General features: G+C 48.6%; 1 long non-coding RNA gene across 1 annotated transcript; it reads right to left on the bottom strand.

Moving 5' to 3' along the window:
- Positions 1–3,709: 3,709 nt before the first annotated feature.
- Positions 3,710–7,605, bottom strand: LOC135455949 (uncharacterized). The gene is made up of 4 exons (XR_010442428.1): positions 7,200–7,605; positions 5,230–5,326; positions 4,911–5,117; positions 3,710–4,044 (listed from the first exon to the last, which is right to left on the bottom strand). It is a non-coding gene; the product is annotated as an uncharacterized LOC135455949 (long non-coding RNA).
- Between the last annotated feature and the right edge of the window lie 7,190 nt (positions 7,606–14,795).

Here is a 14,795-nt window from a genome sequence, read left to right as displayed (position 1 = left end):
CTTGCTCACTGCATACCCCAGTTCACAGACAGCAAATCCCCATCCACAAGGGAGAGTCAGGAACAGCTTTTTTTTTCCTTTTTTTTCCCTGCAGCATCTTAGATATTTGCTTTTCCTACAGAGAAAAAAAAATAATACTCCTTGAAATAACAGTTAGAGGCTTTTCTAAATGTTACACGCCAGCTGACCTTTCAGAGCCAGGCTTAGGGGTTTATTTCTAATCCCCTGACCAGGACTGGCAGCAGCTGTGGGTCAATCCTGCTCCCTGAGGGCTCAAACATCAATCCTCCCCACCAGGATGCTCAGGGCTGGAGTTTTGGTGTTCCCAGCCTTCCTGGAAGTGTATTCCCTTGGCTGTGCATCCTGTGCTGCCCTGTGCAACTTAGGGTAGTGTGGGAGTGTGGTTTACCAGGATTTGGCTTTTTGGAGCACCAATGCAGCCACTGGAGGTGGCAGGGAAGCAGCAGGCCTGTCGTGCATCCCACCAGGATGCAGGGGATGGTGTGGATCTGCAGCACAGGGGGACATCCTGGGAGCACCTGGCCAGCACAGGTGGCACATCCAGGGACAATGAGGAGGGACAGTCTGTCTGGACAAGCATTTTCTGTGGGAGGCCGTGGCTGCACAGGGCAGTCTCCCTCTTTTCCAGCTCTGATTGTCGCAGACATCTTTTCATGAAAAATCCTTTCCTTAGGATTTTTCCTCCTGAGAAGCTCAGAGGCCTCAGGAACAAAACGTAAACAATGGTTATCTGCTGCCGTGGAATGCAACAGGTGCATCTGTGATTGGTCTCATAGAGTTGTTTGTAATTAATGGCCAATCACAGTCAGCTGGCTCAGACTCTCTGTCCAAGCCACAAACCTTTCTTTATCATTCCTTTCTATTCTTAGCTTAGCTAGCCTTCTGCTGAGATCTTTTTCTTCTATGCTTTTGGTATAGTTTTAATATAATATATATCATAAAATAATACATCAAGCCTTCTGAAACATAGAGTCAGATCCTCATCTCTTCCCTAATTCAAGAACCCCTGTGAACACAGTCACATTCTGATCCTGCTGCAGATGGCTCTGAAAATGAGGATTCACCAAAGTGTCTTCTTACAGCAGCAAAAGTGTACTTTTACAGCAGCAGCTCTTAAGCACATGTGTTTAGGTTTTCTTCCATGTCCTGTCCACAATTTAGCTGGAAGTAGGGCTTGCCCAAGTGCAATGCTCCATCTGGGGCATATGAGGAATGGCTGCCCAAACTAGATTTGAGCTTGGATCCTGTGGTGTTTCCAAATTCCCTGGCATTTTCCCCCAGCAGCACACTTAGGAGCCTCTGTGCATCAATCCAGACCAGTATTGGCCCATTATTATATTATTTTTTTTAAACTGTATTCCAATTCCTTTCAAAGACAGGAAAATCCATTAATATCCATTAAAGGGGGAACACTACAACACTCCCTCTGACACTCAGTGGGTTTTTCCCTGATGCAAAATGCCTCCTGGAAAAAGAAAAAAAGTGCCTTTGTGGTGTGTCATTCCTGAGATTTTGCTGGAGTTTAGGAAACAGAGAAAACAACACAACAGGAGGGTCCCAGGCAGCTCCAAGGGTCCCTCACCCACCTGGGGCTGGGTTCATGGTTGAGGTGGTTAATTCAGCCCTCTCCCTGTGGGCAAAATTTCACTCCATGTTTCCTTCCAGCAAAAGCAGAAGCCAAAAATGGAAAAAGGTCTGGTTTCCAGCCGGCAGAAGGAATGATTCCTGCTCTCCATGGAGATGTGATGTTCACCAAGGGGAGGGTGAGGGCTGGAGACTTGCTTGGCCCTGGACCAGCATCACCAGGGTTTGCCTCTCTCTTCCACATCCTCAGCACTGTGCCCTGCAGGAACTGCAGGATGTCACAGCCAGGATGTCACTGACCCCTCCAGCTGCTCCTGTCCCTTGCCAGGGGACAAACACCCACAGTGGCTTTGAGGCCAAAAATGCCCACAGGATGTGGGGATGTAACCAGGGCAGCAAACCAACCTCAACCCTGCTCACCCTGGAGCTGGCATGAGGGGACATCAGCACCCAACACACTGCAAGGGATAATGGGCTGGGATTTTACCACACAGCTTCTTTTTGAGACTGAAGAGTGGGAAAAGGGGAATCAGGGGGTTTCTGACTGTGTGAGTCCTTCCTGCAGTTTCCAGGAGATTGGCTGCCCACACTGAGCCATGCTGGGGACAGGAGAGGAGCTCCCATGCCCTGCTCTCATCTCCTGCTCCCCTGCAAGTCACCAGGGTCACACTGATGGCACCTGGGCTGCTCTGCACAGCATAATAATAATAATAATAATAATAATAATAATAATAATGTTAAATTTAAAGTCACCAGCGTCCCACTGCTGGCACCTGGGGCTGCCCTGATCTCAGCCAGTGGCTGACCTGCACAACAACAACAACAACAAAACATAATAATAATAATAATAATAGTAATAATAATAATAATTTTAAAATACTTAATTTAAAAATCAAACTTTTAAAATATTTTAAAGGAAAAATTAAAATAACAATATTTAAATATAGAAGTTTAAAAAGTAATTTGACATTTAAAAAAATCCATTAAAAATAAAAATTAAAAGCCACTGCAGAGCCAGGCCCTGTGCACCAAGAAGTAAAATTTAAAAATATTTAATTTTAAAATATTTAATTTAAAAATCAAACTTTAAAACATTTTAAAAGAAAAATCAAAATGACAAGATTTTTTAAAAAGAAAAGTTTAAAAAGTAATTTGAAAATTTAAAAAAAATAATAAAAATTAAAAGCCACTGCAGAGCCAGGCCCTGTGCACCAAGAAGTAAAATTTAAAAATATTTAATTTAAAAACCAAACGTTAAAACATTTTAAAAGAAAAATTAAAATGACAAGATTTAAAAAAATAAAAGCTTAAAAAGTAATTTGAAATAAAAAACAATATATTAAAAATAAAAATTAAAAGCCACTGCAGAGCCAGGCCCTGTGCATGGGAGAGAGGGAGTCAGGATGCTCCAGCTGCAGAGATCCCTCCAGGGCTGTCACACTCTGACACTGAGGGAACCCTGCATGTGTCACTAGGATGGAAAACAAACTCCCTGCACAGCAATGGGGATCCTGTCATCCTCCAGGCTCCTGGCTGCCTCTGAGCCACCAGAAATGTGCCCAAAGGTGTCACTTGTGCCCTGTGTGCAGCAGGGGCTCAGGGAAGGGCCCTGCAGCGAGGCTGGAGCCCCAGCCCTGCTATTTTTACCCGAGCAGCAGGCGGGCAGCAGCGCCTTTCCTTCCTCTTTCCTTTAGTGCTGAACAAAGGGAAACCAGATAAACCTGCACCAGCCCTCGGCTCCGAGGCAGGGAAACCCTCGAGAGACAAAAAAAGAGGCAACCCAGCACATTTCTGTGCAGCGTTAGGATGGATGGCTCGGGAGGAGGGTTAGGAAAACACAGCAGTGACTGTGAGGATGCGTTTGTAGCCAAAAAAATGCAACTGGGAGGAAAAGGGACTGGTTTGACTAAGAAATCAAGCTGGTAAAAGCAGGGAGAAATAAAAGGCAGTAGCTTTTTTTTCCCCCCTCAAAAGTCCCAGGCTCTTGTTCCAGCACTTAAGGAAAAAGAAGGGGGAATTCTTTCCTTTAAATGGGATTTCTTCCCTTTAAAGTTTTAGCTCTATATAAGAAGGGGAGGAATCCCAAATGATAAAATCATAGGACTGGAGGGACCAAAACAAAAGGGATTTTTAATTGTTTTACTGCATTTTCATCTTGAAAGGAGAAGCCAAGTCACCACCACCCCAATTTGACACCCACACCAAGAAAATTTCTCAACCATCTGAAAACTTGCCATGAATTACCCAACACACTGCTGCAGCTCCAGGACACCTTATTCCTCTGGGTGCACTGATACTCCAAAACACAAGGGCCATATCCCTGCAGCATTCCCCAGAAAACACAAAGGTGTTTTGCATGAAAACTTTGGAGGATGGGCTGTCAGTCAGTGTAATGGCTGTATTTACAGCTTCAGAGGGTGGCTGTGTTTTGCAGGTAGTCTGCAAAAGAAGTGGAAACAATATGTGAGGGAGGTCTGTAAGTATGGATCTATTTATAGCTTGCAAATACATCCAGTGCTACCTACACCCAACATAAAAAACACTCTTTGCCAAATACTTCACATGCTGCTGTCAGCTTCTCCATCTCTCTTCCTTGAAAAAAAAAAATCTCCTATATTAATCAGAGAGCAAATATATAGCCTGACAGGAACTGCTTTTGGCTCCACAAGGGAAAAAAAATGTGTGTGATTGCTCAGCTTCAGTTTGGATTGTGAGCCTGGAATCGCTGCGGGCTGCTGTTCACACCAAGGATGTTATGGGAGATGTAAAGCTTTTTTTCCCACCATTTTTTCCTTCCAGATTGAGGAATTGGTGGTGATTTCCCAGCTCCAAGCATCGTTATGAGCATCCCTCCAAATCAAGTTGCTTTAGTTGTCCTTTCTGGTCTTGGGCCTGGCGGGTTCAGGCTGTGCCTCTGGTCAGAAACAGGGACCAAGTAGGCAAAAAAATAAAGAAACCAACCCAGAAAACCCAACGTTTTGAAATTCTCCTCTTTACATTGCTGAAGGGACTGAGGCTTTAGGGAAAAATACATTCCCAAGATCAGAGAATCATGGAATGATTTGGGTTAGAAGGGACCTTAAAGGCCATTTAATTCCAATTCCCTGCCATGGGCATGGACACCTTCCACTAGACCAGGTTGCTCCAAACCCCATCAAACCTGGCCATGGACACTCCCAGGGATGGAGCAGCTTCTCTAGGGTGAAATGCCCCATCTCACCCTTCTGAAACCAAGGACCACTTACTTATTTTTATTTCTTTTGTGTGTTCTTTCATAAAGTCACTGCTCACCTCGCTCTCCTCACCTGAGTGCAGAGGCTCCATCCCAGCAGGCTCCTTGCGTTCCCAGCTTTTCCCAAAGCAGTGTTCTCACTTGCACACCATTCTCTGCCCTGGCAGGTGGCTCCAGGAGGCCTCTGAGGTGCCACAGTCCCTGGGGTGTCCATCGGGAAGAGGGAAGAGCAGCCACACAAGGAGAGGATGTGCCCACCTTCCCCTGGGCCATTGAGGGGCTGAAAAGCAAATTCACTGCTGAAATTTGCCCCCAGTCCTCAGCTTGTGGAGCAAGGATGAGGGGAGCTCTGGGATGGATGGATGGATGGAATGGTGCCAGGCTTTGCTCACCACCCCCAGGCCCAGTGTGCCAGGGCTGCCCTCAGCATGGCGTCACTGCGGCCGGCACGCCGGGAACAACCTTCCCACAAAAATTGGAGCCGGGAATCTGGAAATAAAAATATCACAGATGATTTCAGGCTTGCTGAAAGCATGATTGACTGTTTAATTCCCCCCACACACACACATACATACACTCCTTCCCTCACAACCAGGCTGACTCAGCTCTGGCATGGACACGGAGGCTTCTCCCAGCTCCTGTGGAAAATGTCCCCTCTTGGAAAGGCCGGGGCTGAGCGGGCACTGCCAGGGCAAACAGAGCCAGCCAGGGCTTTCTCCCATGCTCAGAAACACCCAGTGCCAGCAACAGCTTCTCCATCACCCTGGCATGGCCATGCTCCCACTCAACCCCAATCCCCACAGGCCTGAGGTTGCTGAGCGGCCTGGATGTGCTGGGGTGGGAAAGCCAAACACAACGGTGTTGGGGATGGCATTAATGCCAGGGGATGGCCTCTGAAAAAAGCCAAACACAGTGGGGTTTGGGGTGTCATTAATGCCAGAGGATGGCCTTTGATTCCAGTGCTGGCTGTGGGAAATGCTGCCCATAAATTCATGGCTGTGCTGGGTCTAGGCATGTGGAAGAACATAAACCTCGAGGGAAAAAGGTGAGCCCCTTGGGATAGCTCATCTCCCAAAGATGAGATATTCCTGGGCAAAGCTGTGAAGAGGAATGGCAGGAATACCAGTGAGTATGACCAGCATTGCTCCTGCACTGGGGAATGAGGAAGGACACTGTCAGAGGAGAACAGGCTCCTCCAGGGCTGCCTGCTCGAGGGCCATCAGCCTGGCGTGGTTTTGGTCTAGATGATTATTTATAGCGTCTGCAAGTCCTCACCGTGCTCTAAGCACAAGCAGCCCTACCAGAGGCAGGGAAATCCTCCCCTGGCTGGCCCAGCTTCCCTTCCTGGCAGCAGGCAGCAATTCCAGGCTCACCTTGTGCCAGTGGTGCTGCAGTGACCGAGTGTGACCCCAATGATCAAACACAGCTCTCCTCAGCCCAACCTCCTCTTGTCACTGCCACGTTTTATGAAAAATCCTTTTGCTAGGATTTTTCTCCTGAGAAGCTGAGGCCTCAGAAATGAAATGTAAACAATGATTATCTGCTGCTGTGGAATGCAACAGGTGCATCTGTGATTGGTCTCATGGGGTTGTTTTTAATTAATGGCCAATCACAGTCAGCTGGCTTGGACTCTCTGGTCAGTCACAAGATTTTATTATCATCCTTTTCTATTCCTTGCTAGCCTTCTGATGAAATCCTTTCTTCTATTCTTTTAGTATCGTTCTAATACATAATTTTCTTTAATATAATATGTATCATAAAATAATAAATCAGCCTTCTGAAACACGGAGTCAAGATTCTCATCTCTTCCCTCATCCTGGGACCCCTGTGAACACCACCACATCCTCTCTCTCTGCTGCATTCACCCCTCCCAGCTGGTCCTCTCCCCCAGGAGAGAGAGAAAAAGAAAAAAAATAACCTATGCCTATACTTATACCACCTTAAAATTCAATATCATGTGCTAAGAGCACAACTAACGAAAAAAAAAAAGCAACAACAAAAAAAACCACAACCACATAAAAATTCTAAACAAACAAACCCCAAAATTTTAACCTGTTCCTTAAACAATAAAAATTTTGCAAAACAGTAATCCTCCTTAATTTAAATTTTAAAATAAAACATAAAATAAAATAGACAAATATAATAAAAATCAAAGGAAATAAAAGTTACAAAAAATCTTAAATAAAAAAATAAAATAACCTTTAGCTAAACTTTTCTTACATAACCACAAATTAAAGCAATTTTTCCTATAACACAAAAACTACATTAAAAACCCCAATAATTTAAACAAAAAAATAGCCTACTACAATAACACCAAATACAAAAATAAAATAAAAAAACACCAAAAAATATATAATAATACCCTCTATTTTCTTCTTTACTCCTTATCCTCAGCCCCCAGTGCAGGATCCCCATGGATCAGCAGCCCCACAGCATTTCGGGGCTGGGCTGTGCCCCCTGTGTGGGGACAAGTGGTTCCATGTGAGCTGGCATGTGCTGTGCCCGCCTCTCCTCCTGGAGTCTCTCACACCAATCTTGGCTCTCGTGCTATTTTTACACTCCAAGCTTCAAGCTGTAGACATGCAGCAAGTGCTCTCCAAATGTAAACCCCAGGATGCATATATTTAGAACCCAGCATTTCTTTCAAAACAAGGTTGGGTTGAGTTTTTGTTGGAGGTCTGAATTGCCAGCTCTGGAGGAAGGAGCACGCAGGGCATCTCCTGGCACTGGTGGGATGCAGTGTGGGACTTGGCTTCCTTCCTGTCCCCCTGTGAAATGACACGTGCCTGTTTTCCAGCTTCCCTGTGAAATCTGAAGCTCTCTCCCCTCAGTCAACCTGATCCCACAAGCTCCTGAGTCCCCAAGTGCACTTTAAATAAAATACAAGGAGCCAAACTGACATTTAAAACACAAGAATCCCCAGGTGCATAAGGACTGGGAGGGTTTACAAGGCACCCAGCTGCATCCCTCTGAAGATGGAACAGAGCTCAGCCCTTGTCTCCTACATCAGAAATAGCCTGGGATAAAAAGATTTCTTAAAAAATCAAATCAAATAAGAAAAATCACAAGAACATTTGCTGCTGGAAGTGCTGGTGGGGAGGGAGGGATGCCTGGAAGGAGCCTGTGCTCAGAATGTGTGCCAAGGAAAGGGAGGGGATGTGATAGCTCTGCATCCATCTCAGAGGGGTGCAAAGAACATCCCCATGGGGATGGGGGGTCTGGGACCACCCTGGGCTCCTGGCCAGGCTCTGTGGAGCCCAGCAGGAGCTCTCTGGGCAAGCACAGAGCTCAGGGAATGGGATCTGCAGGAGCGTGGGGGCGGCTCTCTGCAGATGGCACCACAGCAGCTCCAGTGCCAGCCCCACCGTGTGTCACCAGCTCTGCTCAGCCTGCAGCGATGAAGATGCACCCAACCATGTCATTGCTGCTGGGATTTCTGGGCTCAGGCTGCCTGGCCAGGCTGAGAGCCCACAGCAGGGCTGGGGAAGGATGGCCACCAGCAATGGTGGAGCTGGAGAGGAACGTGGGTGACTTTTCCAAAGGCTGAGTCCTTTCAGTGCACAAATGATTTTTTTTTAATGGCTCAGATTATCATTAATGTCAGAGACATCTTTATTGAAAAATCCTTTCTTTAGGATTTTTTCTCCTGAGAAGCTCAGAGGCCTCAGGAACAAAAAGTAAACATTGATTATCTGCTGCTGTGGAATGCAACAGGTGCATCTGTGATTGGCCCATGTTGGATGTTTCTAATTAATGGCCAATCACAGTCAGCTGGCTCAGACAGAGAGTCCCAGCCACAAACCTTTGTTATCATTATTTCTTTTTCTATTCTTAGCTAGCCTTCTGATGAAATCCTTTCTTCTATTCTTTTGGTATAGTTTTAATATAATATATATCATAAAATAATAAATCAGCCTTCTGAAACATGGAGTCAGATCCTCGTCTCTTCCCTCATCCTAAGACCCCTGTGAACATGGTCACAATTAACACTTTTGGCTCCTGTAGGACTCCAGGACATCAAAGTGTGTCCCCTGAGGGGCTTGGGATGGTGGCAAGAGTCACCCCAAGGGACCCAGTGCCCTGGGTTTGCTCAGCCCTGGGCTCTGATCTTATGGAAACATCTCAACCTCAGTGCACAAACTGACCAGAAACTGGCATTTATAAAACACCAGACAGTCTTATTTACCTCTGAAACTCTCCCCAGTGTCAGGGCAGCAATGAGGGATGTTAAACCCTTCTGCACCTCCCCACTGCATCCCACCCTGTGGCCAAGCCATGGCACAGGCAGAGGGTCCAGAGCAGTGACTCCATCTCAGCTTTCCTGGCAGCAGCAAGGACATGGGACAGTGGCTTTGCCATCCTCTGCCCATGGGGCTGGCCCAGTGGTGCCTCCTCATCCCTGTTTTTCATGGGGAGTTGTGGGCAGTACATTCACTCCACTCAAAACCAAGATTTTTCCTTTGAAAGCTCTGTGCCCAATGAATTTCTGTGCCCAGGAAGGGCAGTGGAGCTGGGGAAGAGTCTGGAGCACAGGTTTGATGTAGAGGTGAAGGACAAAAGGAGGCTCAGGGGGACCCCAGAGCTCCCTGACAGGGGGGTCAGGCTCTGCTCCCAGGGAACAGGGACAGACAAGAGAAAACAGCCTCTGGTTGTGCCTGGGGAGGTTTGAGTTGGATTTTAGGGAAAATATCCTCACCCAAAGGGTTGTCCAGCCCTGGCACAGCTGCCCAGGGCAGTGGTGGAGTCCCCAGCCCTGGAGGGGTTTAAAAGCCTTGTAGATGTGGCACTTGGAGAGATGGTTAGTGGTGGGGGAACAGTTGGACTCTGTGATCTCAGAGGGCTTTTACAGCCTACAGAAACCCAGGAATCTATGATTCTATGACCACCTGCTCCAGAGCCCTTCAGGGAGGTACACACAGCTCCCAGGGCTGAGGCACCCTCCTTACTCAGCTCAGGCTGCCTGCAGCAGAGCCCAGGAAAATCCATTTCCACCCCAGGAACTGCTGATCCTCTGTGCACCAGGGGCTGCTCCAGCTGGGAGCCTCCACCCCTCTGGTTCCACCAGCAGGACCCAGGGTGTCCCTGGCACAGGGGTGGGGAAGGAGAGGGAACAGCCTCACACAGGAAAGCCTTGAGTCCTCCATCATGCACACATCTGACACCCAGCCTCAGCCTGAGCAGCTCCTCGTCCCTGGAAATACACAACCCTGACCTATTTCCAGGGAACGCGAGCGCCCTTTTAAACAAACCCCTGACAAATGAAGGCAAGAAACCATTTCCTCCCCATTTCCTTCCATTAGAAATGAAACACTGCCATTAATCACCCATAAAGAAATAAAACTCCTAAATGGTCTGCTAGGGACTGGTTGAGTCAGGTCCCTCTCCTGGAGCTCAGCACAGACCCAATCCCAGGCACAGCTGGGATCATTCTGGCTGTGCTGAGCCAAACCTTTGCTCTCTCCCATTTTCACTGCATTAAAATACAGCAGAGGATACAGAGCTGCTGCTGGTCTTGCTGATGCTCAGCACTATATGCACCCCCATTTTGTTACTCCAATTATTTTCTTTTTACTGTGATTATTTTTTTTTCCTCCCTCCAGGAAAAGCTTGTGTGCAAGAACCCTTTAGGAAAAAATCACACCCTGCACTGGGTACAAGTTATTCCTGGGGAGATTCCAGTTGGACACAAGAGGAACATTTTTCACAATGAGAACAATCAGCCATTGGAATCATTTCCCCAGGGATGTGGTGGTTTCCCCAGCATTGGACTCTTTAGAATTGGCTGGATGTGGTGCTGGGCCATCTCGTCTAGACTGTGCTTCTGCCAAGAAAGGTTGGAGCAGATGATCCCTAAGGTTCCTTCCAGCCTGGGATTCTATAAAATACCAGGGTCTCTTTGCAAGAGCTGTTTTGCAACCCCAGTGAGTGATCCCAGTCCCTGCCTGCCCTCCCAAAGCCCCGGAGCAGCAGCAGGAGCACCTGGTGGCTGTGGCAGCACTCACAGTCCCTGAACACCGAGTCCCACCAGGAGCAGCCTGCTGGAGGATGCAGCAATTATCCCCAGCACGGGGGAGGGCACACACAGATGGCAGAGGGGAATTCGGTTTGTGAAGATAGCTTTGGGTGGATTTGCTTTTTTGGAGCCAGGTTGGAACCCTCCTCATGCACCCTGGGCAGGGCTGTTTGCTGACTGCTGTTGGCAAAGCAGAGCCCAGCACAACCCTCAGTGCTGGATGCAGCTCCCAGCTCAGGGGAGGGTGCAGGACCCTGCTCTGGCACAATCACTGGGGCAGAGGGGTTTCTGTGCCCCACATCCAGCAGATCCCTGGATACTCGTGCACAGCATGCAGAGAGCTCCCTTTGCTCAGATTGGCTCTGACAGTGATGAGTGAATGCTGAGCAGATGGAGGTGTCCCTGTTCCTGCTGCATTCCCCTGGGACATGGGGAGGCTTCACTCAGTCCTGGAATGAGCTGGGTTGGAATGCACCTTAAATATCAGCTCATTCCAGCTCTTCCTTCCAAGTGTGGAGCACCTTCCACCATCCCAGGCTGCTCCAAGTCCCATCCAGTGTGGCCTTGGCCACTTCCAGGGCAGCCACAGCTGCCCTGGGCACCACCCCCAGAGGGAAGAATTTATTCCAAATACCCAATCTAAATCTCTCCTTTTCCAGTTTGAACAGATTCACCCTTACCACCCCCAGCTTGCCTTTCTGGGTGAGTGTGGAGCTGACCCTGGGGTGCTTGTGCCCACCCCTTGTGTCACTGCAGGCTTGCAGCCAGGATGGTTGTGTGGCTGCAGGATGGGGATGTTTGTCGCAGACATCTTCTTATGAAAATCCTTTCCTTAGGATTTTTTCCTCCTGAGAAGCTGAGAGGCCTCAGAAACAAAATGTAAACATTGATTATCTGCTGCTGTGGAATGCAACAGATGCATCTGTGATTGGCCCATGTTGGATGTTTGTAATTAATGGCCAATCACAGTCAGCTGGCTTGGACAGAGAGTCTGAGGCAGCTGCCTTTGTTATCATTCTTGCTCTTTCTATTCTTAGCTTAGCTAGCCTTCTGAGATGAAACCTTTTCTTCTATTCTTTAATATAGTTTTAATGTAATATATATCATAAAATAATAAATCAAGCCTTCTGAAATATGGAGTCAGATCCTCATCTCTTCCTTTAACATAAGACCCCTGTGAACACCGTCACAGATGTTGGCAGTGCTGCCCCACCTCCTGCACCCTCCAACCCCCCATAGCCAAACTGGGACTGTTCCCAGTGTGGGACCCCACAGAAGAAGCATTTAACCAACCCCAGGGTTATCCCCACACTGCTGAGGGGCTCAGGAGCTGCCCTTCAGCCCCAGCCAAGGCTCCTCCATCCCAGCATGGAGTGAGACACTTCCTGCCCCACTCTTATCTCCCTGGCCAGGCAGCTGGATGGAGGAAGCCCAACACACACCCTGGTGCTGCTGCTGGGTGGCTGCAGGCCAGGGCTGCCCTTGTGTGTCACAAACACTGCAGGGCTGCTCCCCCCTGCTCTGGGCACAGCTGGCAGCAGCTGAGGGTGGCAGCGTGTCCTGCACCCAGCACGGGCTGAAAATAAACATTTCTGACCTGATTTGACTCTTACATCACTCAGCCCCTCATGGACACGTTCTTGCCAGAAACCCCAGCCCTGTGAAGGGGATGGGATACTCAAAATCCCAGGATACAGTGATGCACCCCAAGGTGCCTTCAGGAACCAACCATCAGCTACAAATCAGCTCCAGCCCCTCAGAAACCTTGGCTGACAACCCACAGACAGAACAACAGGGAATTTACTAAATAAACTGTGCTGGGAGTAATTATCTGCATTAAAATCCCCTCAGCCAGGCAACGGCTCCCTCCAAGGGGCTGGGTGATGTACCCAGTGCCTTGGGTGTTTTGCACCCTGCAAGTGCATGAAGAAATGCCAGAAACAAACATGCAGAACCTCGATAAGGTCAGCAGGGAGGAAATGTAGCTGAAATCCTTGAGTTTCATAAGGGGCTGTGACAATGGGCTGGGGAGCTGCCAACTTTCCTTTCACGCACCGAGTGACAACCGTGCTTGGAAACTTCAGCCTCTCTGCTCAGAAAAGGGCTGGGAGAAAAAGAAATGTTGCAGGAGAGAGTTTTGGAATGGTTTTCTGAATTTTAGCTAGTTTTGCTGTAAGATGGTGAGAAAGGTCCCCTCTAGCATGGCTAAGCTGTTACAGCCTTTGCTCGTGCCCAGCCCAGGATGGAGCAAAGGAAATAAATATGAAATTCAAGAGCAGAGGAAACACACAATGTTTCTAAATAAATATTTAGGCTTTTCTGCAAACTCCCTGCTGCAATTGCTTCCATCACATCACTTTTTGCATTTCAAAGTTCCGATTTTCAATGCAAATGCTGCTGAGCAGCCAAGCAGGGCCTCTGGGATGTTCCAGGGGATCACAGGGGTGAGAGCACCCCCTGCTCTGCTGGGATCTGCCACAGGTTGGGCTTCTGGGGAATCCTCAGCCCAGCTGGAGGGAGGAGGTGAAAATCCTCTGAGGAATTTGCTCAGGGAGGTGTTCAGATGAAGCTGTGTCCCATTCCTGGTGGAGATGGGGAGCTGGGAGGGCTGCAGAGGTGATCACAGCATCACAAAAGGCAGCTGCAAGCCAGAAGTCCCCATAAAATAACAGGAAAAGGAGAAAAAGCAGCATATCTGCTGAGCTCTGCAGTGTTTGTGCCCTAACTGGGGCTGCAGAGACCCAGATTCAAACCCCAGGAAAGCCTTTGTGGGGATGCACAGGTCACAAAATCCTCCCTGAGCTCCCTCACTGGGGGCTGGGGACCCTCAGTACTGGGCAGAGCCAGCAATGGCCATGGGGCCACCGCTCCCAGCAGGGTCAGGGAGTCCTTCCAGGGCAGCAAAGAGCTTCCCCAGGCACAGCAATTGACATCTGCACAGGGCACCAGCTTTGCAAAGCCTTGGGGATTTGCATTTGATTAAAATGAAGTGCTAGGAAAATAAAGGCAGCCAGTTCCTTACTGCAGCTGGGCCAGGGCAAGGTCCAATGGTGGGACCTGTGTGAGGGAAAGAGCAGGGATAGGGAGGACAAAACCCCCAAAATTTGGTGTGAGAGGGGCTGGAGAAGGGCTGGGAGCTGGGGGTGCTGAATGAGGCCAAAGCAAACACCCAGGACACCTCTCAGGGATCCTTGGGATTTGTCGCCTCCGCTCTGACACAGAATTTGTGTATGGAAAAAACATGCTAGGCCCATGACAGCAGAGCTGCTCCATCTGGATAAATAGTTAACTGAGTAGTCAAAATAGCCAGTGCTATAAAACAGCTGCTGGGACAGGAGACAGCAGCAGCAGCGCTGGAAAAAGGGGATGGGAGGAAGGAAGCGACTGAGGGAGAGGATGCACCGGAGGAGAGCAGGGAACACCACGGGGCCCTGGGGGAGCCACGACCCCCCAGCACTGCCAAGGCTCAGCAGGGACCCCCACCAGCCTCCCCCAGGCTTTGCTGAGCCCCTTCCCTGGAGCACCCCAAAAAACAGGGCTGGAGAGGGGGCCCATTGTCCTGCACTGGTACCCAGCTCATGCCAGGGTGTCTCACAGCACTCAGGGGGTGTCACCCTGGTTTTTTAAGATTTTCTAAGCCTTCTGACATTGACATTCTTGTAATGAACTTTCTCACACACTTTCTGTAAATAACTCATTGTTTTGCATTCCTTTATGAAGGAAGAGAAAGTTGATGGACTGTTGGTCTGTCCAGTGTCATTGGAGAGGTGGCACTGTCACCCTCCAATCCACTGTCACTCTTGGAACACTATAAATGTTGGAGTCAGAAAATAAACTTCCCTTTTTCTTCACTTGAGAACAGCAGTGTGTGCTTGTGTTCTTTTGTGTCCTATAGTGAAAAGGGGGGCACAGCAGAGAGGCTGGAGCAGGGTCCTGCAGAGCTGA

Source organism: Zonotrichia leucophrys, chromosome 19 (genome assembly GCF_028769735.1).
Source record: "Zonotrichia leucophrys gambelii isolate GWCS_2022_RI chromosome 19, RI_Zleu_2.0, whole genome shotgun sequence".
In the NCBI taxonomy this organism is placed as follows: Eukaryota; Metazoa; Chordata; class Aves; order Passeriformes; family Passerellidae; genus Zonotrichia; species Zonotrichia leucophrys.
The sequence above is the reverse complement of the archived record's forward strand: the minus strand, read 5'-3'. Positions and strand labels throughout refer to the sequence as shown.